This window comes from Sitophilus oryzae, unplaced genomic scaffold, assembly GCF_002938485.1.
Source record: "Sitophilus oryzae breed Bouriz unplaced genomic scaffold, Soryzae_2.0 scaffold_1297_pilon_pilon, whole genome shotgun sequence".
Lineage (NCBI taxonomy): Eukaryota > Metazoa > Arthropoda > Insecta > Coleoptera > Curculionidae > Sitophilus > Sitophilus oryzae.
In genome coordinates this window covers 649,757-676,490 of record NW_022145945.1, presented here as the reverse complement: position 1 = coordinate 676,490, position 26,734 = coordinate 649,757, and the positions used below count along the sequence as shown (strand labels likewise).

Below are 26,734 nucleotides of genomic sequence, written 5' to 3'. Positions count from 1 at the left end.
TAGATATTATCACCTATTTTCCATATTTTTTGATCCATTTAGTAAGGCTTTTACTAAGACTAACTTCCTATACTGTCCATAATAGTATATATTTATCAAACGTTCAGTAAATTCTAAACTATGGTAGGTAAGTGTTTGCAATTGAATATTTAGTTTATATTGCTATTTTCTGTCATATATTTTTGGTTATTTCTTTTTCCGATGATTTTGAACAACCTATATAATATGCTACCTCAAGTTTGAATATTTTAACACTACCTATTTTCTGAGAAAGCTTTTTATAAAAAGTAACCAACTGATGTTTTCATAAAAATAATAATACAAAAAATTCCATACTTATGTGGAGAACTTTAGACTCCCTGTATATTAAAAAATTAGTGAAATATTACGTAATCTAACCCGAAATTTGTGTGAGAAATGTCCATTTGGAAATAAAACAGGGTTTAAAATACGCGCCAAATAAAGCACTTCTATCTCCGCCATATTGGAAAAAGTTGAATGGTCTTGTGTGGAGGTGGTGGTGCATTGTCGGGACACAGGAATTAAGAGTCTCAGTACGTCAGAAATACAATATATGAACAACCGAAATATGTAAAATGTCAAAATTAAAAGACAATGCCAGCCCAAGAAGATATTTCATTTCATGATTATAATTTACTACTTAACATGATAATTATGAACAAATCATAGTTGAACGAAATTCTAAGACCGTTACCTACTGAAGGTTATGTCGTGACCCACAATAAGACCATGCAGCAATAACAATAAACAATAACAACACCGTAAGATGCGGTAGTTGGTGTTTATTGACGCGCAACGAATAGCCAGTTAGACGTTTATGCCCGTACTATTTCCAGTCAATAGAAAATTATTGGTGGCGATTGAATCAAAGGCATAACTGACGCCCACACACTGCTGTGCTTGTTGGTTTGTAGCTGGAAATAATCGTAAAACCGACATCTGGTCATCAGGCTGGCCAATCTTATTTCATAATCTAGATCAGTTGCCAGTGGTGGATGCACGGTGTTTTAATGCTTTACGTATATTTTTGAAAGGAATTATCTAAAACCATCATAATGAATAATCTAAAACTGTTAGTGTTTACGTTTAAATATAAGTAATCATCGCTCTTTTAAACGAGCCCTTGTTTGCTGGATTCTGATCATCCAGTCTGGAGTTTTTAACATTTAAATAAATATAGATCTAACCTTCCCCCACCACTTTATTTTAGCAGATAGGGGAAAATGGTTCTAACAAAAAAGATCCAAAATTTACTGAATATTATGAAGCTATTATTTATATTACTCATTATCTAGGCAAAATTCTGTAAAAATTCTATTTTCTTATTTTCCATAGCAGTTGCGCACTCTAGCGGCCGTTTTACAAACTTGAAAATAATTTCCAGCAATTTCTCATAGCCCCTTTAGTTATAAATATTTTTTTCCGTAGACTCTACGGCTAATACTTTCCGAGATACAGCCAAGAGCTATTCTTAGTGGGACACCCTGTACATTACTTCAGTTTTTGTTAAATTTATTTTGAGACTTACTTTATTGTGGGCTGCATTTTTTAGTTCGTTGATTTGAAATATAAGTAATAATTAAAAATTATTTGTTTACATTTTGCATGTAAATATATAGAGGCATTTTTGTCATTCTGTCTATGGAGCGGAAGAATAATTAAAATGAAGTTTTAAAAATTTGTTACGCCACTGGGAAGTAACAATTTTAGCCCACATATATTCGCCAAGTCGGTCATGCAAGGCAATTTTTAAAACCGGTGACATCATTTCTTGTTTAGTTTTAATGGACATTTAACAAAAAACACCGCTTTTATTTGACAAATAACCATATTTTTGTGAGTTTATTTTCAACAGATGCTCCGATATCCTCCAAAATATTTACTTGGATGGTATTCATAAACCCAAACTTTATTTTTGAATGCCAGCAAAGACGGCAAAGACAGTAATAAGATAGAGAATTATTATAAAAAAAATGTTGATGCTATACATATACAGGGTGGTCCGAACTGTATTCCGGAAACTTTGGCGGCATATTCTGCAGATAAATATATGTAAAAAAGTTCGTATAAATGTATGTCCTAAAATGCTTACTTTCAGAGATACAGGGTGTAGAAGTTTCATTTTTATATCGATTTTTTCTAAATAATTTCTGAAGTGACGTCAATATTTGAATGAAAATTGGTGTCTGGAAGTTTTTTGACATGAGTAATTTGATTTTGGTGTCAATATGACTCCTACTAGTAGAGAGCGCCACCTACATGTGTTTTAATTGTTTTGAAGCGTAATCACTTTTTGTTCACTATACAAGCTTTTTATGCAAAAGTAAATAAATTTTGGTTTCTAAGTGATTGTTTCAATGAAGTGAATTGTACGCTCCTTTTTTAATTACATTATTTAAAATGTACTGTTGTATGACAGTCATCCCTCTATATAATTACAAGAATAAATCTCCAATTAACAAGAAATTAATGCATAAATCATCATATTACGAGTGATTTTCTGCGTGGATTCTAATTTTAGATTTAAATGAACGAGTGAAAATTGAATTTATTAATAATTTCTTATACACCACAGGAAGCGAATGATTCACTGAACACTTATACGGAATAGAAGACAGAATGTGCCATATACAGAGAATTTTTTAACGTTTCTGGAATACACTGCTATTTGTGGTCTATGAATGTACCGTGGGTATATGATTCTTACGAATAATGACTAGGTAATATTATTAAATTTTAAATCCGAGAACAAATCAACTCGTTAATTAGGTAGATACATATAAACATTTCCTATCTAATATAAAATTATTATTATCATCTATCCCAACGTCGAAGTTGGTCTAAGAATGCCTAGAGAAACTGAACAAATTAGGCAAAGAAACTTTGGATGCCTACCAAGGGGCAATGAAAAAGCAAACAATCTAGCTAGAAAAGGAGCGAATACTCCACTAACTGGACCAGAATAATTCGGCTTTCTAAGTGGAAAACAGCTTAAAGTAGAACTCAAAAACCTGGAAGACTTCATCAGTAACCTGGAATGAAAACCATCCAACGGTTTTAGAATTTTAGAATTTAGAATGAGTGGGAGGGGGGTTAATCACTTCGACCTTACAGATCCATTGTGTCCCCCTTTCTTGAATCATAACTCATCATACAGTCCCAGGGCTTTGACAAAAGCCAGTATCTGGGACGGTTTTATAGAGGGTAGTTCTCCATCTCCAATATCAGTCGTACCAAAATTCATGGCACGAATGGTTGTCGTCTCGGCGCACTCAGTGATGAGCTGTACTGGTGTTTCCCCATCTTCCCCACAGAATCTGCATTCGCCGTTTCTTCTTAGTTTCAATCTACTGAGGTGTTCATTGAGGAGACAGTGTCCTGTTAAAAACCCCGTGACAATCCGAAGATTGTTCTTACTCAGACCCAGGAAGATCTGTGATTTTTCTTGATCATAAGCCCTCATCCAACGGTTTAAGATACTCGATAAAATTTCTCAGGACTTACGACCGAAAAAAATCAAAGATTTTCCTTGATTTAAGTGAGAACAACCAAGTGGTCCAAGCAACACAATATAAAGCCTGTGTAGTTCACAAGTAACCTCATTTCAAGTCGTTTTTATATCAAACAATAATAACATCTTGATTCTAATAATAAAATGTTTAACGTTATACATGGGGAGTAAAGTTTCTGTATATAAGTTTAAAGAAACTATAAATGGGGGTGACAGACCATTTCAAATATTAAATTATTGATTTTTATTTATTTATTTGTCCTGAAAACTTCCGTCTTCCATTACGCGGTATAAAAAATTAATTTCAACGGGAGAGGGTAGGTAAAAAGCGTACAAATAGTCGTTTACTATGATTAATGATGTCAGATGTTCCAGGTCGATCCCCCACAAGATGTCAGAATGTATTGATTTCTCTTTGGGCTATATTACTTAAGCGATTCTGATTTCTGTCACGACAAATTCTGTAAGAACATTAGACGTTTAAGTTAATCTTTCAAAAATACTTAAAAATTCTCTTTAATTTGCTGATTGTCTTTTGTTTATTTTTATTTTACTATCTAGCGGTTCAGGCAAAACCTCAAAAACTTCTACGTTTAATGCTTTTTGCTACCTCCAATACATACATACATACATACAGCCATTACTAGCTGACGAGTATTCGACACACATCAGAAGATTTGCTGATTGTGTTTTGTTTATTTTTATTTTACTATCTAGCGGTTCAGGCAAAACCTCAAAAACTTCTACGTTTAATGCTTTTTGCTACCTCCAATACATACATACAGCCATTACTCGCTGACGAGTATTCGACACACATCAGAAGATTTGCTGATTGTGTTTTGTTTATTTTTATTTTACTATCTAGCGGTTCAGGCAAAACCTCCAAAACTTCTACGTTTAATGCTTTTTGCTACCTCCAATACATACGTACATACATACAGCCATTACTCGCTGACGAGTATTCGACACACATCAGAAGATTTGCTGATTGTCTTTTGTTTATTTTTATTTTACTATCTAGTGGTTCAGGCAGAACTTCAAAAACTTCTACATTTAGTGCTTTTTGCTACCTCCAATACATACATACATACATACAGCTATTACTCGCTGACGAGTATTCGACACACATCAGAAGATTGTCACGCAAGGCATTTTCTTTCATGAGCTTTTCTGTGACTGAAAAGCCCGATACGTGATATTATCTGCCTACCGCACTCCGGACATTCAAAAATCTCATTGCTTTGTTGCCTCTTTGCTTTTTGGTTGTCTCTGTTAACTGAGTTTACAATTCTTCTCCATTGAGTTCTATTGTGAGCTGTTTCTTCCCACTCATTGTGCATGTTAATCCCCTTTAAGTTTTCGTGGAAAATGTCGTTGTACCTTTTGAGTTGTCCACCCGGCCTCCTTTTACCGTCTACAAGCTCACCGTAAAGCAGAGATTTTGGTATACGGTTTTCTTGCATTCTGCATGCGGACCAGCCCATCTTAATCGGGATTTTGTAACCATGACTTCAATACTCTCGCAGTTAGCTTTTACTTAGCTAGTGCTGTACCTCCAATAGGTACAGTACGTCAATCCGTTCTGTAGCTACGGGGCATCCGTAAAGAGCGAAACGATATTTACTGTTATCATTTAATGAATGTTTCTCGTAAAAAATTAGACGACGCGTCCCATCAATAAAAATTCGACAAATTTGCAAGTAGCCAATGAAATGAGTGGCCAATGAAATGAGTGGGCGGATTTGCGGTCTCAGCTAGTATTATGTATCATTGAGACCGATTCCGACAGTTTCATGGGACTTGCAATGCGACAAGTCTCAACTTGTTTCACATAACTGGTAGTACAAATTGGTCGAATGTTCTCTTCTTTAGATAAAGTGGCATTCTAGATATGAATATGATTGAGTTTCTTCCATAAGTACTCCATGCTAACTTAATTCTTTTGTTGATTTCTGGTAGTAGAGATCCCGAGCTGTGTATTAGTTGTCCCAAATTTTTCTACTATTTTCTGCAGGTATCGCAGTAAATATATCTGAAAACTCAGTAGATACAATATGTCTATGAGAAGTGTGATCTTGAATAAAATTGACCACTGTGTATCAATATTATGTTAGCAATTAGTAGACAAACACAACACATGTAGTAGCAGATGTGTTTTTCATCAGTTTCAAAATGAAACGTTTTGAAATTTATACTATTAATAATTTAGACGAAAATTTGTGAAACAGCACAGCTATAAACATTTTTTGTTAGTCATTAAAGCTACGTTATGAATAAAAATGTTTACTACAAATTTAAAATAGCTTTACTACACCAGATAATTAAAAAAACTAATTATAGAAAAGTCGGTGACTCAGTTGGTAAATTATTTATTTATTATTTTAATCTCAATTATTCCAAATAGTCACAAGAAAATACGAATATCGCCACTGTAACTAAAAATCGAAATATTTTTTTATAAATATGTAAAAAACTACTAGATTTATACTAATTAATATTGATGCTTAAAAAATGTTAAAACTGGCAGTGGCCACTTATTTTAATGTTATAAGTACTACGAGTATTTCAAGAGTACTACCAGTCATGACCTATGCATGCAAAACCTGGACACTTAAAACGGACATTATAAGAAAATTGTAGGTTGCACAACGCTCATTAGAACGAAGCAAAATAATTGAGTCGATACAACAAAACACCCAGGTAATAGATCCATCATCCACAGAATCCAATTACTCAAATGGTAATGGACAGGACAGCTGGCAAGAAGGAAGAACCATAAAAATTACAGCATGGTACCCACGACGAGGAATTAAGAGCAGGAATAACTTGGGCCCGCATAGCCAACAATAGACAACAATGGGTCCAACTACAAAGAGAGTATCTAAATATGTGAGGAAGACTACACCATAATTGGAAATGGTTGAATAAGTTGAGAATGATGATGATGATGATGAATTATTATTAAAACGTCATGATAATGTAAAAAGTTTCATGGACACAAAGAACTGTACTAAAAGATAAATTATATTCAAAACGAATACTCATTATAGGTGTTTAACATTTTCTGTTGTTGTCTATTCCATTGCACTCTTCGTGATCGATCGAGTTCTATTTTTAGTCAAAACTAATTGAGATAATACAGTAGGTAGTACCTTAATTACAAGGACTGCGAAATGAGATCGTGCATACCGCCATCCGCCTCGGGTCTGATTGCCAATTAAGTGACATGTCGTTGAAACGCAATTTTGTTCGCTGATAGATACTACGAAATAGGCGGTAGAGGTGCTTTTCATTCATTAATAATAATTACAACTATTACATTTAAATCATATTTGAAAGAAATCTAACAAAAAAGAATAATTTTTAAGGCGGTTCCCAATTTCTGGATCAAATTACTTAGCTTAATTTTTATGCGTCCGTTCCGTTGATACGATGCAATGGTCCGACGGTGCTCTGATTGGTTATAGTATTTTCGCGCCACTTTTCATCCGTAAATTTTTTACACCAGCCTGTCAACGGAGAAAGATCTTACAATAACGGATGTTTGACACTTTTTTGACAAATTTAATCTAGCCTTAATAAAAACATAATAGTAAAAGCGCTAGCACCGTCGGGAAAATGAGAATTTTAAGAAAGCTGGTTCTTTAATATATCTTTTGCTATGCTCTCCTGACCATAATGCGGGCCGTTTGGCTGCCGGTAGACTACTGCGGTTCACTACTGCGCATCACATCTGTACAGGGTATCCCATTCTCGTGTGTTTTATGGGATTCCTCGTTTATGAATGCGATTTTCACTTTACTTTGCTACTTTTTTATGAAACTAAATATGCTACATATAGGTTTGTTCTAGCCTCCTTTATTCCTGAAATACAGAACGAAGTTGTAATGCGCAGTGCGCAGTAGTGAACAGATGTTGAATACAAGTATGATGCGCAGTAGGGAACGAGACGGTCCTCACTCTGTTCAGAGCATAGCAAAGGATATATTAAAGAACCAGCTTTCTTAAAATTCTGTCTCGAAAACGTTGCTAGCTCTTAGACTATATAAATAAAACAGCGAAATCGTTATGGATATGAAAATATAAAATGGCACCAATCACAAGCAAATCGTATAATACAATAAATTTAAAAACTGCGTAATTTTGTAACCAATTGAAGTCTTTAAATTCAACGAATAAAATTAATATCGTATCGTCGGATAACGGATGCATGAAAATCAAGCTTAAGGCGTATTGGCCGCCCCACGTTGGGCGCCAAACATAATACGGAAGTGAATTAAAAGAGATTTTAATAAAATAAATATAAAAAAAACAATGACAGTTCTCTGTTATTTAAACCCCCTCCACACATAATGTTTTAACTATCAGTTTTACTTGTTCACTCAAATTGTATCAAGCAAAGGGTTTCAAACTCTTGTGTTTACTTTTACGAGTATAATAAAACTATCATTTACTATACTTTTCACTTTTGTCACAAAACTGCCATTTTGTCACATCTGACACTGAATAAAATATAAGAAAATTTACAAAAAAATCTTATGGATATATCGTATGATCGAAAAAAACGGCGTTAATCAATTCAAGTTAAATATTTTCTTACCACCTCTCAATCACCTAGAATTCTAAACTTAAAAGTTTAAATGTTAATAAGGTTAACAAACATTGAGATTTAAGTTATTGAAAATGAATAGGTTCATTTTTCCTTACGTGTAGGTATACCGCCATTGCAATAGAAATATCGATTGAACTGAATGAGAATATTTACCTATCCCAACGTTTTTTATTCGGTTTATCAGAGGACATTGTCAATTCATTCCGCGTCTGGCCGTTTGTGTGTATTTGTGTAACGGTAAATATGTAATTTTCGCATGAAAAGAGTGCCGATTGCCGGTGCCGGTATAGATGCGCTCTGTAGCAGTACAACAGCGTCGATCGTGACCATCCGTTCAAAATAAACACGACAATTAGGCAGGAAACGAATAAATACGTGTGCGTATGTGACTTGTTTTAATTCAAAAAGCGCCATAATTACGTGCATTTTAACGGTATAATTGTTTAAATGTAATGTTTACATCACTTGTTTCCTCCAGTCGCAATTACGATATACAAATTACAAATTATTTGAAATACAGTAATGTCCGCCTATAACGAACCTGGTTATTGCGAACTTTCGTTTATAACGAACCAGATCTATAGGTACGAACTTCGGTATTACTAAACGTGTGTTAATTTTTTTGCAAATAACGAACCCTTTCATAACGAACTTTCGGATAAAACGAACCTTAAATTTTGATATGATCGTAACTCTTTTCTTTTATAACGGACCTAAAACAGTATTTTACTGCTCATGCCACCAAATACCCATTCCAAACTACAATCTATGGATCAGGGTGTCATCCATAGCTTAAAGAGCCATTATCGTCGACTTCTTTGGAAAATTTTTCTACCAACTTCTTGGATGGAATAAACTTCATTCATATGGCATGGTAGAGGATATTAAAACAAACAATTTTTAATTGTTTTCAACACGGTGGTTTCCTAAAAGTGGAAAATTATTTGGATTCAGACGATGACTTGACAGTAGCCGAATGGCTCAAAAAAGTTGGATAAGAAGATGATAACAATATTCTAGACAATCTTCCTTGTTCTGAAAATGAGTTTAATGAATTTGTCCATATTGACGATAATCTTGTAAGTGTCGAATACTTGGATGATGATGCCATTGTCGCTTCTGTGTCTTCTTCAGTGTATATTGATGACGATGAGGAGGCGGAAAACGAACCTGTGAGTACAAAATTGAGACCAGTTCCGACCACATCAGAGGCACTTCAACATACTGATAACGTTCGTCGTTTCCTTCAGTCACGAAATACTCCGCAAAGTGTCCTTAATCAATTAGCCGAAGTTGAATTACATATTAATGATATTCATTTCACAAAAATAAAACCTAACCAAACCAAACTAAAATAAAATATTTTTTTTTTTAAATTAGACTCTTAAGAACAGTTGAATTCGACTATTGAGCGTAATATATCTACCATATTACAAAATATATTTTATGTACCATATCTATGTATTAATAAAAATACCACATCTTTTATATTTATCAGCATTAATTTATCGTTTCTTGCGAACTTTGCTTATAACAAAACCGTTTTTGCCGGTCCCATGAGGTTCGTTATAACCGAACATTACTGTATTTTATAAACATTTCGTCAACTATTTCACGTACTGGCCTAACTCTGGCATTGGAAAATTATAAATCCGGGTTCATAGCGTTCTACGCCTTCCGGTACCTAGTTGCCAGCCTTTCCTATTCTTCCAGTCTCCTGGATGAAGATTCCTCTCCGACATAGCTTTATGTACTCCTCCAAGCCATGTTGCTTTTAGACTTCCCTTTCTGATGGTATTCATTTCAAGACTTTCTTAGGTATTCGGTCCTCACTCATTCTTTCTACATGCCCATACCATACCAGCTGTCTTCTCTCTATTTCATCCATTATCGTTTGCTAGACATGCATACTTTCCCTTATTTTTTTGTTCGATACTCTTTCCATTCTTGATATCCCCGCAGATCTTCGCCAGAAGTCCATCTCGAGTGCTAATAGTCTTTGTTCCATTCTACTAGTGAGCTGCCATGTTTCACATCCATACAAAACTATATTCTTTCAGTGTAGGAAAAACGACAATTTTGTTGTGAAAGCTCTGAAGGTCTTCCGCCTTAATTCAGTTCAAGTAAAATTGTCCGTTTTTTTTCTACACACAATGTTTTACTTGATGCGGTTTGACTGAACGTTACGTGTAGACGGGACTTTACAGACCATGACAACACTAGATTTTTTCACTGAAATACACTAAAGTTTAAGATCAATTCAATGTAAGGTTATTCATTTGATAAATAATGTTGTTTTTCGTATAAATTATGGCATTAAACGTGTTAAAACGATCGGTGACTTCACCAAGAGAGAAGGTATATGTATGTATGAGTAAAAGCGTGGATGACGTCATGGTGTCACGCAATTCTTGGACGCCGAAAAGTGTCACGGCCACCACGACCGCCGCCGCTGCGTGTAAATATAAATAGAGATGAAATCACCTCGCTCTGTGGTTCGCGGTCCTTCGAACCGCGATCTACCTTTTACGGCAAATATACACTCCAGCCCGCAATGGTACTTATTAGGAATGTCGATATTTTGATAAAAATACATCGATATTTTGCTATCGATATTTAGAAAAAAATATATCGATATTTTCTTACTACTACTACTGCTGCCATGACTCGCTAACGAGTATTTGACATACATCAGAAGATGTCTTCCTAAAGCGTTTTCTTTCATGAGCTTTTCTGTGATTAAAAAGCCCGATACGTAATGTTATCTCTCTTCCGCACTCCGGACATTCAAAAATCTCACACTGATAAAAAAGATAGACTTGAACTAAAGTCGTCATCGTTCTTGAAAAAAAAAATTAGTGACAAGAGAATTTATTTTAGCGTAAAAGAAAATATTTTGCCTGAAGAAAAATTCTCTTAACTCAAGAAAACTGGTTCTCTTGAAAAATTCGAAAATTTCTCTTGAATCTATTTTCATTCAACCAAGTGCAAGTTACTTTGTTCTAAGGTAATAAGAAAAATACGCTAGGAAGTACTTCATTCAAGAAACATGGCCATTTTTCCAATAGCTAAATACTCTTTTGATGAAAAATAATAACGACACGCAAAGACGATCACGAAGGACGGTATATACAATCAGTCGGTTGTCCGATCAGTCGTACATCATAGTACGTACGGGTTTTGTTGCTTGGAATTTTCCACTTGGAATTTTGCATAATTTGCTTTTTAAACGCATATCGTATAACAAATTAGTGATCGTTATTAACATGCATTTGTCATTTTTTATGGACAAATTTTAGGATATATGGATTCTTTAAAGGAGTTTCTGAAAAAAAATGGAAATTAGAGCATTTATTTGCTATATTTGAAGGTAAGAGACATTTACCTAATGTACCTGTTTAGATAATGCATGTGTGACTATAGATAGAATAAGAATATAGGTATCAATTTTTTTATGCAAATAATTACAAAAATTTTAAAATTTCAAGTCGTCAAAATTCAAAATGTGACCAAAGCTTATAATTTTAATAATTTATTTGCTTTACTTTGATTAATCGTGATGTAACATTTCTTTGTAATTTGTAGAGTCATGAACCACTCCAAAAAATACCAAGGAGTGAAGAAGCAGAAATAACTACTATCGAGGAAAATAATATCACTTTACTTACTACAGACCAAGAAAACCTAAATTTATCAGAAAATAATATACCTCGTAATATGCCTGTATATGATGTATAGACATCTCTTAGATCAAAATAAATTTTAGTCGAGTCAATAGTATTCGCTATTGGTTTAAGAAAAGTGTCTCTTTAATCAAGAAATGTCCCTTTTCAATCAAGAATTTTTGCATGAATCAAAGAGACGATTGTTCTTGTAGCTAGAACTTCTTTGCATATTCATTTTAGGTCAAGAGTGAAATACTTTGGACTGATAGATTCTTCTATTCTCTAAAGTAATCTTTTAAAGCTTATGAAAAGATAGTTAATCCTTTGGGCAAAGAAACGTCGTTCTTGGCCCTATTGAAAAGCGCCAATCTTTTGGGTCAAAGTCATATTCATTTCGACTGATAGATCCTTTTTTTCAGTGGCATAACTTTGTTGCTTCTTTACTTTTTGGTTGTCCCTGTTAACTGAGTTTACAATTCTTCTCCATTGCATTCTATTGGGCACTGCTTCTTTCCACTCATTGTGCATGCATATCCCCTGTAAGTTTTCGTGGAAAATATCCTTGTACCTGTTGAGTTCACCCGGCTTCTTCTTACCGCTTAGAAGTTACAAGCTCATCGTAAAGCAAATATTTTGGTTGGCGGTTTTCTGCCATCCTGCATACGTGACCAGCCCATTTTAAGCGGGATTTTGTAATCATGACTTCAAGCTCTCGCAGCTAGCTTTTTCAAACACCGATACGCTTGAGACATGGTGGAACAATTTGATTCTTAAGAGTTGTCTAATGTGTCTCTGTCGCAACTTGTTTAATGCGATCATGTGTCGGCGGTACGCCGCGCCACCCAGGTTTCGCTTACATATAACATGGTGGGGATTATTATTGCTCGGTACACTGCAATGTATACACTAACAATACCGTGGGCGGTTGTTTAGGCAGGGTGTAAAAAATATCGATATTTTCATTTATCGATATACCTTATACATCCTTACTGCAATGCAACGGCGGGTGGTGAGGAAAGAGGAGCCGGCTTTGTGGATTCAGCTTAAAACTTTAATGTGCTTTGGTTCGCGTATGATATCGACCCAAAGAGTCTGCATTTACCGTTATGCCATTTTTTTATAAAAATGGTTGATATTTATTTATATCGAATATAAATAAAAATGTATAAACCTCAGCAAAAACTATCATATTTCTTGATATTACCCACATCTTAAAACAAAATATTTATAAATTTCCTTTTTTTATTTATCGAAAGGGTTATATTTATTTTTATCAAATATCAATAAAAATATACTCTCACTAGTACGGAAAACGGGCAACTTAAAATTTGCTGGTATTAAAGTTTTATACAGGGTGGTCCGAACTGTATTCCGGAAACTTCGGCAGCATATTCTGCAAATAAAAATAAGCAAAAAAGTTCCTATAAATGTATGTCCCAAAATGCTTAGTTTCAGAGATACAGAGTGTAGAAGTTTCATTTTTATTTCGATTTTTTCCAAATAATTTCTGAAGTAACGTCAATATTTGGATGAAAATTGGTGTCTGGGAGTTTTTTGACATGAGAAATTTGATTTTGATGTCAATACGCCTCCTACTTGTAGAGGGCGCCACCTACATATTTTTTAACTGGTTTGAAGAGTAATAACTTTTTGTCCGTACTTGTCTAAAACTACCGAGTAAAAAATGTTCATTTACGACATTTTTTACGTAAATTAAGTTTCTTGGTAAAAATCGTTACAAGTAATGGTTCTCGAGATAGGTATTTGAAATCTAAATTATCAATACCTATCATCACTGACATAAATTAAACATGTTGACTAAATAGTTATTAGACTGAAATAATAAATTTGAAATATTTTTGTACCAAAACGTGTTTTATAATAATTTTTTTGCAGAAAAATTTATGATTAATTCAAAAAAACAAAAATTTCCCAAATTTATTATTTCAGTCAAATAACAAAATCTACTCAACATGTTTATTTTTTGTCAATAATGTCATGTATTCACTATTTCCATTCTAAATATCTTGAGAACGGTTGCTCGCAGCTATTTTTAAGAGACATTTTTTACGCAAAAAAACCACGGAAATGTATATTTTTCAACCCAGTATTTTTATATAGGTACGGACAAAAAGTTACTACTCTTCAAAATAGTTAAAACACATGTCCCCCTACAAATAGGAGTCATATTGACATCAACATCAAATTTATCATGTCAAAAAATCCCCAGACACCAATTTTCATCCAAATATTGACGTTACTTCAGAAATTATTTGGAAAAAATCGAAATAAAAATGAAACTTCTACACCCTGTATCTCCGAAACTAAGCATTTTAAGACATACATTTATACGAACTTTTATAATTATTTTTATCTGCAGAGTATGCTACCGAAGTTTCCGGAATACAGTTCGGACCACCCTGTATATTGTGTTCTAGTGGACCGATTTTGATGATTTTTTAAGCAATTTGTAGCTAAATTATTTGACTTTTTATTATCTCTTTCTAAATTAAAAATGAAAGTTGCCCAATCTGTCAATTTTACAAGGGAAAACAAAATGTTGACGTTTTGCTGAAAGTTTAAAACACCCTGTGGAGCAGATTAACAAAGTAAGGAATTTAACAACTATTTTGTCATCTAGCTATATCTTTTCTCGACAGTTTGTTTTTTGATTTATCTCAATAGGCTTTATTATAATTTTTAAATTTCTTACTTTGTTAACGTACTCCACAGGGTGCTTCAAACTTGCTTTTTTACTATTTCTAGTTATGTCCATATTATCATCATAATTTCCATCGTATTTAATCATTTACAATTATGGTGTACCCTCCCTTGCATATTCAGATAATCTCTTTGTAATTGTGCCCATTGTTGTCTATTGCTCGCTATACTGGCCCACGTTATCCCTGCTAATTTCCTAATATCATGGTCCCATCTTAGGTTTGGTATTTTTCTAGGTCTCTTAATTCCTAGTGATTACCATGCTGTAATTTTTCAAAATCAATCTGGGCAGACACTGATTTGTGAAATTGAACTGTGGCAGCAGATGGGACATGGAAAAAGGTGATTGATCGTACATGTAAACGGCGATTTCTATGGGGATTTACTTACCCTCTAAAGATATTATTTTTTTATGCTTCGTAATGGAAGGGAACGTTAAACCTTTGCAAAAAATGATAATCCGTTGAAGTAGAAATGTACTTTTTTTGTATGAACAGGGTTGTATCACAGAAAAAAAGACCGATTAAGGTTATACAACGAAGAAAGATTTTTACACAACCCTTTCATTAAAAGTTTTTATTTCTACGTACTTCACTAAAAAATCATGGCATTTGTCTTGCCTCTTCTATTATTCAATTTCAACGTTTCCAGTCTACGCCCTACGCATTATGTGTAAATTTAATCGTATAAAACATCTCCTTAACTGACAGATGACACGCCAAGAGCTACGAGTTAAAAGAGAGTCTTTATAAACTATTTTTAACGACTATACAACTAGAACTAGCTATGAATTAACTAGCTATTAATTAGCTCGCTTTTAGGTAATTTCGTCATTAGATTTAAACAAATGATTCTTTCAGTAAGGATTAGGACCGTAATAAACACATATAAACATTAGACTTTGATATAGCGAAGATGAAAAAATCTAGGAAACGTATTTCAATGCCTGTAGCTTTTTGTGGATAAATAGTTATTTTTTATACAAGACGATAAAATGGTATTCGACAGAAAAGACTAATTCACGAGAGATGAAATCGCGAGTGAATTAATTTCGGGAGACGATAATGCAATTTTATAGTCGTGTATAAAACAATGTTTTTTTCTATAGCGAGTTACGTTTTAAAAAATATTCAGAAATTATTATTTCAAGGAATTTATTACGAGTAGAAAAAATATTGTGCTGGGTTGGCGTTGGTTTCTATGTAATTTGACAAATAAATAAAGCTGTCTCTTTAGTTGTCAGTTTTGAGTTAATATTTTTTAATTCTCTTTCGTGTCGATTGCTGATTGAATTGGAGCCAGAAATGGCTCAAAACGAAATAAGTAAATTACCAACAGATATTCAGGCTGAGGCGACGAACGCCATATCCAAACTACTTCCATTAAAATCCCGAATAACTTATGAAAAGGAATACATTTTTCAAAAATTGAAGCAATTAAAAAACGTGCGAGAAGAAATAAAGTTTTTATCTTATCCTCGCGGTTAAAGTCATGATAATGTATCATTTAATCTATAATTAATAATTACAATCTATAATTATAATTACAATAATGATAAAAACCAACAACCCAAGATTTAACGTTGTCCGAAGAATAGAGTAAAATATTGCAGGACAAATTTCTGTAATCTATTTTTAAAATCTGGCAAGAGAAACCTTTTATTATTTCATTCGTTCCTATTCCTTGCTTGCCTACGTTATTTTTTATTACGTTAATGTCAACACCGCGGTGTAAAATCGCAAAAAGTTCAACGCTTTTTGAAAGCCCTGACATTTAGATCTGTCGAAAACACGGCCAAACATATTTTGTGAAAGAAATAAAATGGAAATCTTCAATTTTCGGATTTTCTCGAATATCTCCGGAACTACCCGGATTATTAAACGTTTCTAAACGGCATATTATTAAGCACATTAATGCATAACTTTGACCTAATTTAACCATCCTCGTCTCTCCTATAATTTTCGAGATCCTAATGGTGGGGTTCCGATTTGAGTTACCCTGTATATTATTTTGAATTTCCATCACCTGAGTCCTCTATTTCCATCGATTCTTCCACTTTGTTTCTGTTTTTTTTTATAGATTCGTTTGTTATATTTTTCATATTTCTTCCAAATGAGCAAATGTTTTTTTATATAGGCAAATCTATTTTTACAGTTTTTTTTTTATTTAAGAGGGGTGGTAAACAAAACGAGGTTGTCTAAAATGAGTCATCTAGGTTTTATATTGTAAGCTTTATAATGTTTATTTACCTCTTTACAAAGAAAATATTTCAGAAAAGTTCTACGATATTGTTAGATTTATTTATCACGTGACCATTTTTAAGTAGGTAAATGCGGCATGGTTTGAAATTGATACGATGTGTTATTGTTTATAAAAAGTGATTAGGTCCGTCTGGCGACGTTCACGAGTATTGATGAGGAAGGCATATTTTTGGTGGGAAAAGGAGCCTGGGTCAGTCAGGTTACAGACCTGAAACTGGAGCCTCCTTATTTTGCTATCTCTACGCGAAAAATCTAACACGAGGCCGTCCCTGAACTCCCAGAGTTATACGGTGCTCATAATTAAGTTTGAGTTTCGAGACCGTCCCTGAACTCCCAGAGTTATACGGTGCTCACAATTTAATTTGTGTTTTGATGCCGTCCCTGAACTGACGAAGTTATACGGTGCTCATTATTTAGTTTTTGCTTCGAGGCCGTCCCTGAACTGACGAAGTTACACGGTGCTCATAATTTAGTTTTTGCTTTGAGGCCGTCCCTGAACTGACGAAGTCATACGGTGCTTATATGTTTTATTTGGTATCTAATAAAACAAGAGATGTCTTGCTTTTGAAAAGCGTGATTTCATTGATTTATCGGTACTTTACGTATCTGTTCAAAAATGCATTCCGAGAGCGGAATGTTGTCAGTTTGGCCGTGTTAGATTTATTTATCACGAGACCATTTTTAAGTAGGTAAATGCGGCATAGTTTGAAATTGATACGATGTGTTATTGTTTATAAAAAGTGATTAGGTCCGTCTGGCGACGTTCACGAGTATTGATGAGGAAGGCATATTTTTGGTGGGAAAAGGAGTCTGGGTCAGTCAGGTTACAGACCTGAAACTGGAGCCTCCTTATTTTGGTATCTCTACGCGAAAAATCTAACAATATAATGCATCCAATACTGCTAGGAAACTTTATAACACAAGAAAGAAGCTGGAAAAATTAGTTTCAAGATGGGAAAAGTTTGGTAACTTTTCTACTTATCGCGTTGTTATCAGTTTATTTATAGTCGGAGAAGTAAATAAATTGCTAGAAATAACAAACGACAAGTAATTTTTATAAAATAATTTGGTAACTTCTTTTAACAAAAATCGGGTCAACGTATATACAAAATATGAGACAGTCCGATATTAATAGAATATGGAATATATTAGAATATCTGGAAAAATTTTAATTTTAAAAATAGACATTGTGTAAAGCGTAAAGTGCTAATAAATTAATACTTAATTAAACTAATATTTCTTTAGTGTATTTTTTTAAAATACCAAAAGTGCTTATTAAAACAAGTTGCTTAATAAATCACCTTTTAACTCTAGTTACTCAAATACCTCTGAAAAGTCCAAGAAACAACGGTGCGTCTCAAAAGTGGCTCACCCCTATACATTTTATATTTTTTAGATAAAAAAAATGAGATTTGCCTCTACTGGTTGCTACGACTGGCTGCTATCAACATTTATACCGCTTCCTAAGAAGGCAAACGCGACCAAATGCTCTGGTTACAGGATAATCAGTCTGATGAGCCACGTCCTAAAAATCCTCCTTAATATCATCCAAACACGTATATATAGGAAGCTCCATGAAAACGTAGGTGAAACTCAGTTCGGCTTCAGAAAGGGATTGGGCACCAGGGAGGCTCTGTTTTCAATACAAGTCCTAATCCAACGAGCACGTGACGTCAATGTAGATGTCTTTGCGTGCTTCATAGACTTCGAAAAGGCCTTTGATAGAGTCCAGCATGACAAACTCATCTCCATTTTACAGGAATCAGGAATAGACGATAGAGATACAGAGATAATAGCAAAACTTTATTGTCAACAAAAGGCCGTGGTTCGAATCGAGAACGAAACTTCAGAAGAGTTTAGTGTAAGGAGGAGAGTGCGACAGGGCTGTATATTGTCGCCTCTGCTATTCAGTGTGTACTCGGAACATCTATTTAAAGAGGCACTAGATGGCACAGAGGATGGGCTGGTAATAAACGGAGAAATAGTAAACAATTTGAGATATGCAGATGATACCGTTCTGTTGGCCGATACCGCTGAATGTCTCCAAAGGCTTAAAAAAAAGGCTCGTGTGGCGAATACAAGTAGCAGATACGGAATGAAGATGAACTGCAAGAAGACTCAAACGTTGATCATTAGCAAGAACTACATCAACAACTTTCAGTTCACTGCTAACAACATCGTTCTCCCAGCGGCCTAGACGGTTGCATACCTGGGCTGCACCCTGACTAAAGACTGGGACCACTCTCGCGAAATAAAACATGGAATCGAAATCGCGAGAGGGACATTTAACAAAATGCGAAATATACTATGCAACCTGTCCCTCAACGTCCGCACTAGAATCAGAATCCTGAGATGCTACGTGCTCTCAACCCTTCTATATTGAGCGGAGGCGTGGACCCTTACCGACGCATCATGCAAGCGTGTGGAGGCATTTGAGATGTGGTGCTATCGGCGCATGCTTAGGATTTCGTGGGTGCATCGCATGTCAAATGAGACTGTACTACATCGCATCAACAAGGAGTTGGAGTTTCTGGTAAATGTCAAACGAAGAAAACTGGAATACTTCGGACACATCATGCAGAACGAGAAATACCGCCTACTCCAACTCCAAATACTGCAGGGGAAAATACAATATGAGATTTGTGTCAAGATACTGATACTTGCAACATGTATCGATACCGATCTCAACGTGAATGGGGCCTTTATATGTAAAATTATATGGGAAATGTCATCGATCGTCATTTCGAAGCCAACTAGACGCCGTTTTTTTATCATAAGGTATGATCATAATATGCGATCTTCGAGATGGTATATATGAATATACGTGTAAACGTTGGTAAAAATACACACCACGTATAAAAGAAAACTAATAAATGAGTAAACTGAAATAGTATTCAATTCTCTGGATCAATAACAATATTGTCAACGATTGCATCTGGGCTCTTCTACTAACGGTTTAAAATAAAATAGGGTGCATCTAATGAATACTGCAGGGGCAACTGTTGACGTAATTAAGTTCTACCCTTTGTCGTCTCCTTGTCTATCCGTCTGTCTATTTAGATAACGTTTAATAAGGATGCCGGTGGGTACATAACGTCTAACCCGACTTCTGCTATTTGTACTTAATAAGGTTTTATTGTTATAAGGGCAGATGTCGCTTAGTGGGAAGCGACACATAAATTACTTGTTCATGAGATTTAAAACATTTCCTTGTGTCAGAGCTGTGTAAATTGAATCCTCCACCGTTCTAAGACACTCGAAGAAATTATTCAGGATTTACGACCGAGAAAAATCAAACATTTTCCTTGATTTAGAGTAAGAAAAATCTTCGGATTGTCTCGGGGTTTTAACAGGACACAGGACACTGTCTCTTCAATGAATACCTTTTAGTAGATTGAAGCTAAGAAACAACAAGGAGGACATAAACTATACTAATATACAGGGTGTTTCAAAACAAATGCGAAAAACTTCAGGGGGTGATTCCTTGTTCAAAATAAAGGGTAGTTTGCTTCATAAACGTTGCGTCAAAAGTCAACCATTAGGGAGATTTCGCGGTACAAAAATGGCGGAACAAGAATGTTTTTATTTTTTATCTCGAAAACGAAAAGAGATAGGCTAATGAAATTTTATGGAAGCATTACTGTTATGAAAACACACTTTCTGGTAATTTTCTCACTTTTTTAAAATTAATGGAAGGGGTTGAAATAACCTACCCCTATCATTCTTGTTAACGAAATTTAAAGAAAAATCTTATCAAACACATGCAAAAAATTAATTTGGATACTTTAGTTTGTTTAGACACTTTTTTATCTCTTGTGTTATTTGATAAAACTCACCGATTTGAAATTAAAAAATAAAATGTAGCATTACATGTCAGGACAAAAACATTTTTAGATAAAGAATCTAGTGGTAATAACGATAATAATAATCTAGATAATAACATATTGCAGTAAAGTAATGTCAAATAAAATAATATTAAAAACATCCTAAAAAGGAACAGCGGCCGACTAGATTTTTTCCTAAAAAAATTACAGCAGCCCACTAGATCCTTTCTCTAAAAATGTTTTTTGTCCTGACATGGGGGTAATGCTTTACATTTTATTTTTTAATTTCAAATCGGTGAGTTTTATCAAAAAAACACAAGAGATAAAAAAGTTTCTAAATAAACTAAGCTATCCAAATTAATTTTTTTGAATGTGTTTGATAAGAGTTTTCTTTATATTTCGTTAACAAGAATGATAGGGGTAGGTTATTTCAACCCCTTCCACTCATTTTAAAAAAGTGAGAAAATTACCAGAAAGTGTGTTTTCATAACAGTAATGCTTCCATAAAATTTCATTAGTCTATCGCTTTTCGTTTTCAAGATAAAAAATAAAAACATTATTTTTCCGCCATCTTTGTACCGCGATATCTCCCTAATAGTTGACTTTTGACCCAATGTTTATAAAGCAAACAAGCCTTTATTTTGAACAAGGAATCACCCCCTGAAGTTTTTCGCATTTGTTTTGAAACACCCTGTATAAAATCCTTAAGCGACTCACTGATTAATCACCATCCTGCTTAAACCACTCAATGTAGAAGCTCAATTTTGGCATACAGGTTGATTCTAGGGTGTAGAGGTTCGATTAGAAGGGATTTTTCGAAATTCCAGTTCCAAGAGGGTGAAACCACCCCTCAAATATTACAATATTTTTTATTTAAAAAACGGTCAAGTTTCCGAAAAAAACGCTTAAACACGTATATTTTTTTTTTGTTTTTTTACATATTTTAAGATTTTTTAAAAATGTATACAGGGTGTTTCGAAAAATCTGGCCATTGATTCACGATCCTGCTTAAAGCGCTTGACGTAAAAAGCTGATTTTTGGAAAAAGGATTGACTTTAGGGTGTAGAGGAGGTTCGATAAGAAGGGATTTTTCGAAACTCGAATTCTAAGGGGGTGAAACCACAAATCTCAAATATTAGAATATTCTTTATTTTAAAACCGGTGAGTTTTTCGGAAAAAAACTCTTAAACACGTATATTTTATTTTGTTGTTTTACATATTTTAAGATTTTTAAAAAATTTATACAGGGTGTTTCATAGAATATGACCATTGATTAATCACGATTCTGCTTAAACTGCTTGACGTTTAAAGCTGATTTTTGGCAAACGGATTGACTGTGGGGTGTAGAGGTTCGATAAGGAGGGGTTTCTCGAATCTCAAATTCCAAGGGGGCGAAAACGCCCCTCAAATATTACAATATTTGTTATTTAAAAAACGGTTAGTCTTTCGGGTAAACGCTTGGACACGCATAATTTATATTGTTTTTTTACATATTTTGAAATGTTTTAAAAAATCATACAGGGTGTTCCAAAAAGTTGGGTAATTGATTAACCACGATTCTGCTCCAGTTTGTATATTAATGGAAATTCTTGTTTTGCTTTATCATCACCATTACAAATGATTAATTCGACGCGAACGAAGTCGCGAGTACAGTACGTCTGTCCGTTATATAGCTACGGGGTATCCGTGAGAGGGGAAACGATATTCTTTCGATGTTTTTCGTAAAAAATTAGACGACGCGTCTCATCAATAAAAATTCGACAAATTTGCAAGTAGCAAATAAAATGAGTGGGCGGAGCGATTTGCGGTGACGTACTCGTCAAGTCGACGAATAAAATATATTGTTGTTTATTTAAATGTTTTTGTCCGCATTCTTTTCATAGACACAGATCCAGCAGACGTACTGTACACGCTAGTGTAGATCTATGAGGATTTAAAGAAAAGAAGAAAAATATATACTAGAATAGATAGATATAAGTAATGGAAAATACTGGCAAACATAATATGAAATTGAAAATGTATGTAGCTATTTTTCATTCAATTTAAAGTTTTTTATTTAATAGTTATTTATTTTAATATTCAATATGGCTCTATGGAAGCTTTTCTATTTATATTTATTTCAAGTGCGCGAACCACTTCACTTGTATACTTGGTATTGGTAAGCAACCGTTCAAAAGAATTTGATATTTATCGAAGGCCTAGCTAGCATATAGACGTAGTAACGCTATTATGGATGTAGGTCAAATTATTTTGAATTTGAATGCCTAAACACTTATACATATTTATGTGTAAATATTTTGAGTTATGATTTTTTTTTCTATTCAGTGAACAGGCCGCATAGTACGCTGTTCGTAAAGAAAACATTTCAAATAGAATATCTACAAATCTATCTTTCAATAAATTTTGTTTTGTTTTACGTATACATAATTATAACAAACTTTTACATTTATTTAATTAATTATATAATACTTAATTTAAAACGACACAGACAACCTCACGCGAACTTCATTTAATTGTTTTTAATTATTATAAATATACGTTATTAAATAAAAACTTGTTATGGTTAAAAAAATATTACTTTTTACATAAATATCCATACATCGATGTCTCCTGTAATTATTGTTGTCCTATTAAAAGTAATTTTGTTCTTAAACTATTTATGTGGTTTAATAATATAGTTCTAAGACTCTTTATTAGTGATGGGATAACTCGAGCGAAAATTCCAAAGATATTAAATATCTTTGGAAAATTCGCTCGAGTACTCGGTTATCAATTAATCAATGAAATCCCTTTCTAAAATCCTCCATAGCTAATACCTGAAACTGAAGTAATATTAGACCTGAACACACTAAAACGTCAAGACACATCTCCTGAAATATATCAACAGAAGTTCCAGAAAATACTATACAAATACAACGAAAGAATTGTTATTTATACTGATGGCTCCAAAACACAATGTGGTGCTGGATGTGCAATTATTACCGACGGGTCAGCTTTCCAATGGACTTTGAGACATGAAGCCTCAGCTTTCTTCACAGAACATTTTGCGATCTGGAAAGCCTTATCCTATGTCATCGAGAAATATAATCAATCTAGAGTTTTAATTGTTTCTGACTCTTTAAAGATCGTGTCTAAAATTAATGACATATTTGTCCATGATCCTCTGAAACAAAAAATTCAAACGCTTATTCGAGAGTGCAGCGAAAAGGGAAACAAACTCACGTTTGTATGGGTCCCAAGCCACACTAATATACTTAGCAACACAATGGGAGATGAAGCTGCTCAGCAAGCTGCTAGAAGAGATACCATTGATTTCCATTATATTAGTAAATATGATCTTAAAGTTCTACTGCATAAAAGAACAGAAAGGGAATGGCAGGATGAGTGGGCAGGTATACCTTCAAAGTTTTGCGCAATAAAACAGGATCCGTCAACCCCATCCTTACGTCTTGCACTAGGACGAGCGGATGAATCCAGAGTGCATCGTCTTCGTATTGGGCATACTGCGGTGACTCACGCATATCTGCTTAACAGAGAAATACCTCCAATGTGTATAGTCTATGATGTTGAGTTGACAGTAATTCACATTATATGTGAATGTCCTCAATATACGGTAGAAAGGAATAGATTCGATATACGTGGTGAAATTGGTGATAATTTAACTGAAGGAGAAAAAATTAAAAATATTTTGAAATTTATGAAAGATATTAATATATACCACCAACTGTGATACTCGTCTGTGATACTCAAATCCAACTGTGATACTGTGATGTAAATAATTACCTATTTTTCTTATTGTTTGTTTTTTGTTGTCTATTTTTTTTGTGTTTAGTTATTTATCCTTTTGTTACTCAATGTGAAATGTATATGTCAATATAGTTTTATAAATTTTGAATTGCCCTTGTAAGATTGAATCCCTTGAGGATATTGAGATAGATCCCTGTAATTGCATTATTGTTAACAATAACGAGTTGTACATGGCTAATGATCCTGATGATCGATGCCTAGGAAAAAAAAACAGACATCGCTCGATTATGAACGAGCGATGAACGCAAGCGATTCTATCGAGCGAATTTGCTACATACATTGCAGATTGGCAATATTTTAACAGCATTTTTGGTAAATCTTCAAACAACAGATCGTTCTTTTGATTGGGACCGCATTGTTAATTATAGGACTACCTATACGACGTTATCTGTTACGTAACTGTGTGACCTAAATGCATGATCAAACGAACTATTCGTCGCTTGCCACTTGCCACTATCATGGAAAGAATATGCGCTCTGCGGACGTAGCTTACTGCTTGGCGCTACTAGTACAAGCGACGGCGACGGCGAAAAACCGTATATTTGAATACAAGCGAAATTTCGCACGAGTGGTCGCTCGATTATTGAAATCGCTTGAAACTCGAGTACCCGATTACTCGAGAAATAACAGCGAATGCAGATTCTGTGGGGAAAATGGAAAAACACCAGAACACCTTATCACTAAGTGCGCCGATACGACAACCATTTGTACCATTGGTACGACTGATATCGGAGATAGAGAACTAAACTCTGTAAAACCGTCTCAGATACTGGCTTTTGTCAAAGCCCTGAAACTATATGATAAGTTATAACTCAAGAAAGAGGGACACAATAGAAACAATCTACAATCCCACACAATTTTTGTCTTACTTTGATGAAAATATCAACGTTTCACAACGTCCAAATATAATTTTTTCACAAATACACAAGTACAATAAAAATTAAACATATAAACAAAACAAAAAACCATATTTTGAACACTTCGTTTCATGCAGCATGGTTTACCGATTTATATTCTATACATATTTATGTCTGAGAATAGATCTCTTGAAATAAAACTATCAAAACAAGCCAAAAAATTCGACGTACTAATTTTATTCAACGAAAAAGGGAGTAAATTTAATTAAACCTGGTAGAATTACTAAGTCTTCGTCTAATTACATCTGTCCTTTAATTGGAATGAAAACAGATCTGCTAATTGTTAGTGGGTACACTAAATTGAATTATATATCACAAAAATTGTTCCCTACGGGTGTCCCGAGGGATTTATACCTTTTAGTGGCCGTTTTTCCACCTCTGGCAATCAGTTCCACCCTAAATATCACACTGAATCGTTAGGGGAGAATATTCTCACTATTGTCTGATTTTGGACTGCCTGCGACTATTAAAAGTTATAGAAACGACACATTATATTCCTTTCGATTCAAAGAAAACCATGTATTGTAACTCATACAAATTATAATGAGTTTTATATTAAGGTGCTTAATGTTTCAGAAGGTATACAGGGTGCTACAAATTCGGGGTACGAGCATTGGTATCTTGGTAATCGTAATAGATACACACATGGTTAAATTGGGGTAATGTTGCGCTTTGCGATGTTCACCAAGACGCCATCAAAAAAGTTTTTAAAATGAAAAAATATTTTTTTTTGAAAATAAATTTTATTTTTTCCTGTCGTTACTTTTGAGAAAATCAAAAAACGAATTACACATTCTCATAGCCACTTTATTAGAGCTATCTGATAGTATTTTTAGATTTTCAAATTAGCCGATAATTTGTGAGATACGGAGGCCAACTTAATTTTTTTAAATACGGACCGGCATTTTTATTTCAGATTTTGAAAGAACTCGGTCTCCTGAGACAATGATATGCCACGCTTTATAGTTTTTCTTTGTTTGGTTGTAGCATATCAATTGCTGCTCTATTATAATTTCAATGGTCTAAGGTCCCCAAAATTAAACTTCCCCTTTTGGCTACGAAGGGTTCTATTGCAAGGGACACTTCCCTATCTTTTGCTAAGTGATTTTCGAGGTAAACTTCAACTGAAGACGTCTCACTTTTGTTTTCTAAAAATTTCAACACTGTAATGCGTATATATTGGTGTATTATACTTTCTTTATGGTATTACCAGTGAAAATTTCTATGTTTACCGGCAAATGAGGTATCCATTAAAAAAAGTATACTGAATCACACGGTATAAGTTATTATTTTAAAACAAGCTATGTAAAGGACATATATACGGAATATAATTATTTTTATATTTTGTTCTATATAGTCAGCGATGTGGAGAGGAACATAGAATTTTATGGATCA

General features: G+C 34.0%; 1 pseudogene; it reads right to left on the bottom strand.

Annotated features, from left to right (window-relative positions):
• Positions 1 to 26,734, bottom strand: part of LOC115874459 — a 76,019-nt pseudogene that overhangs the window by 21,222 nt on the left and 28,063 nt on the right.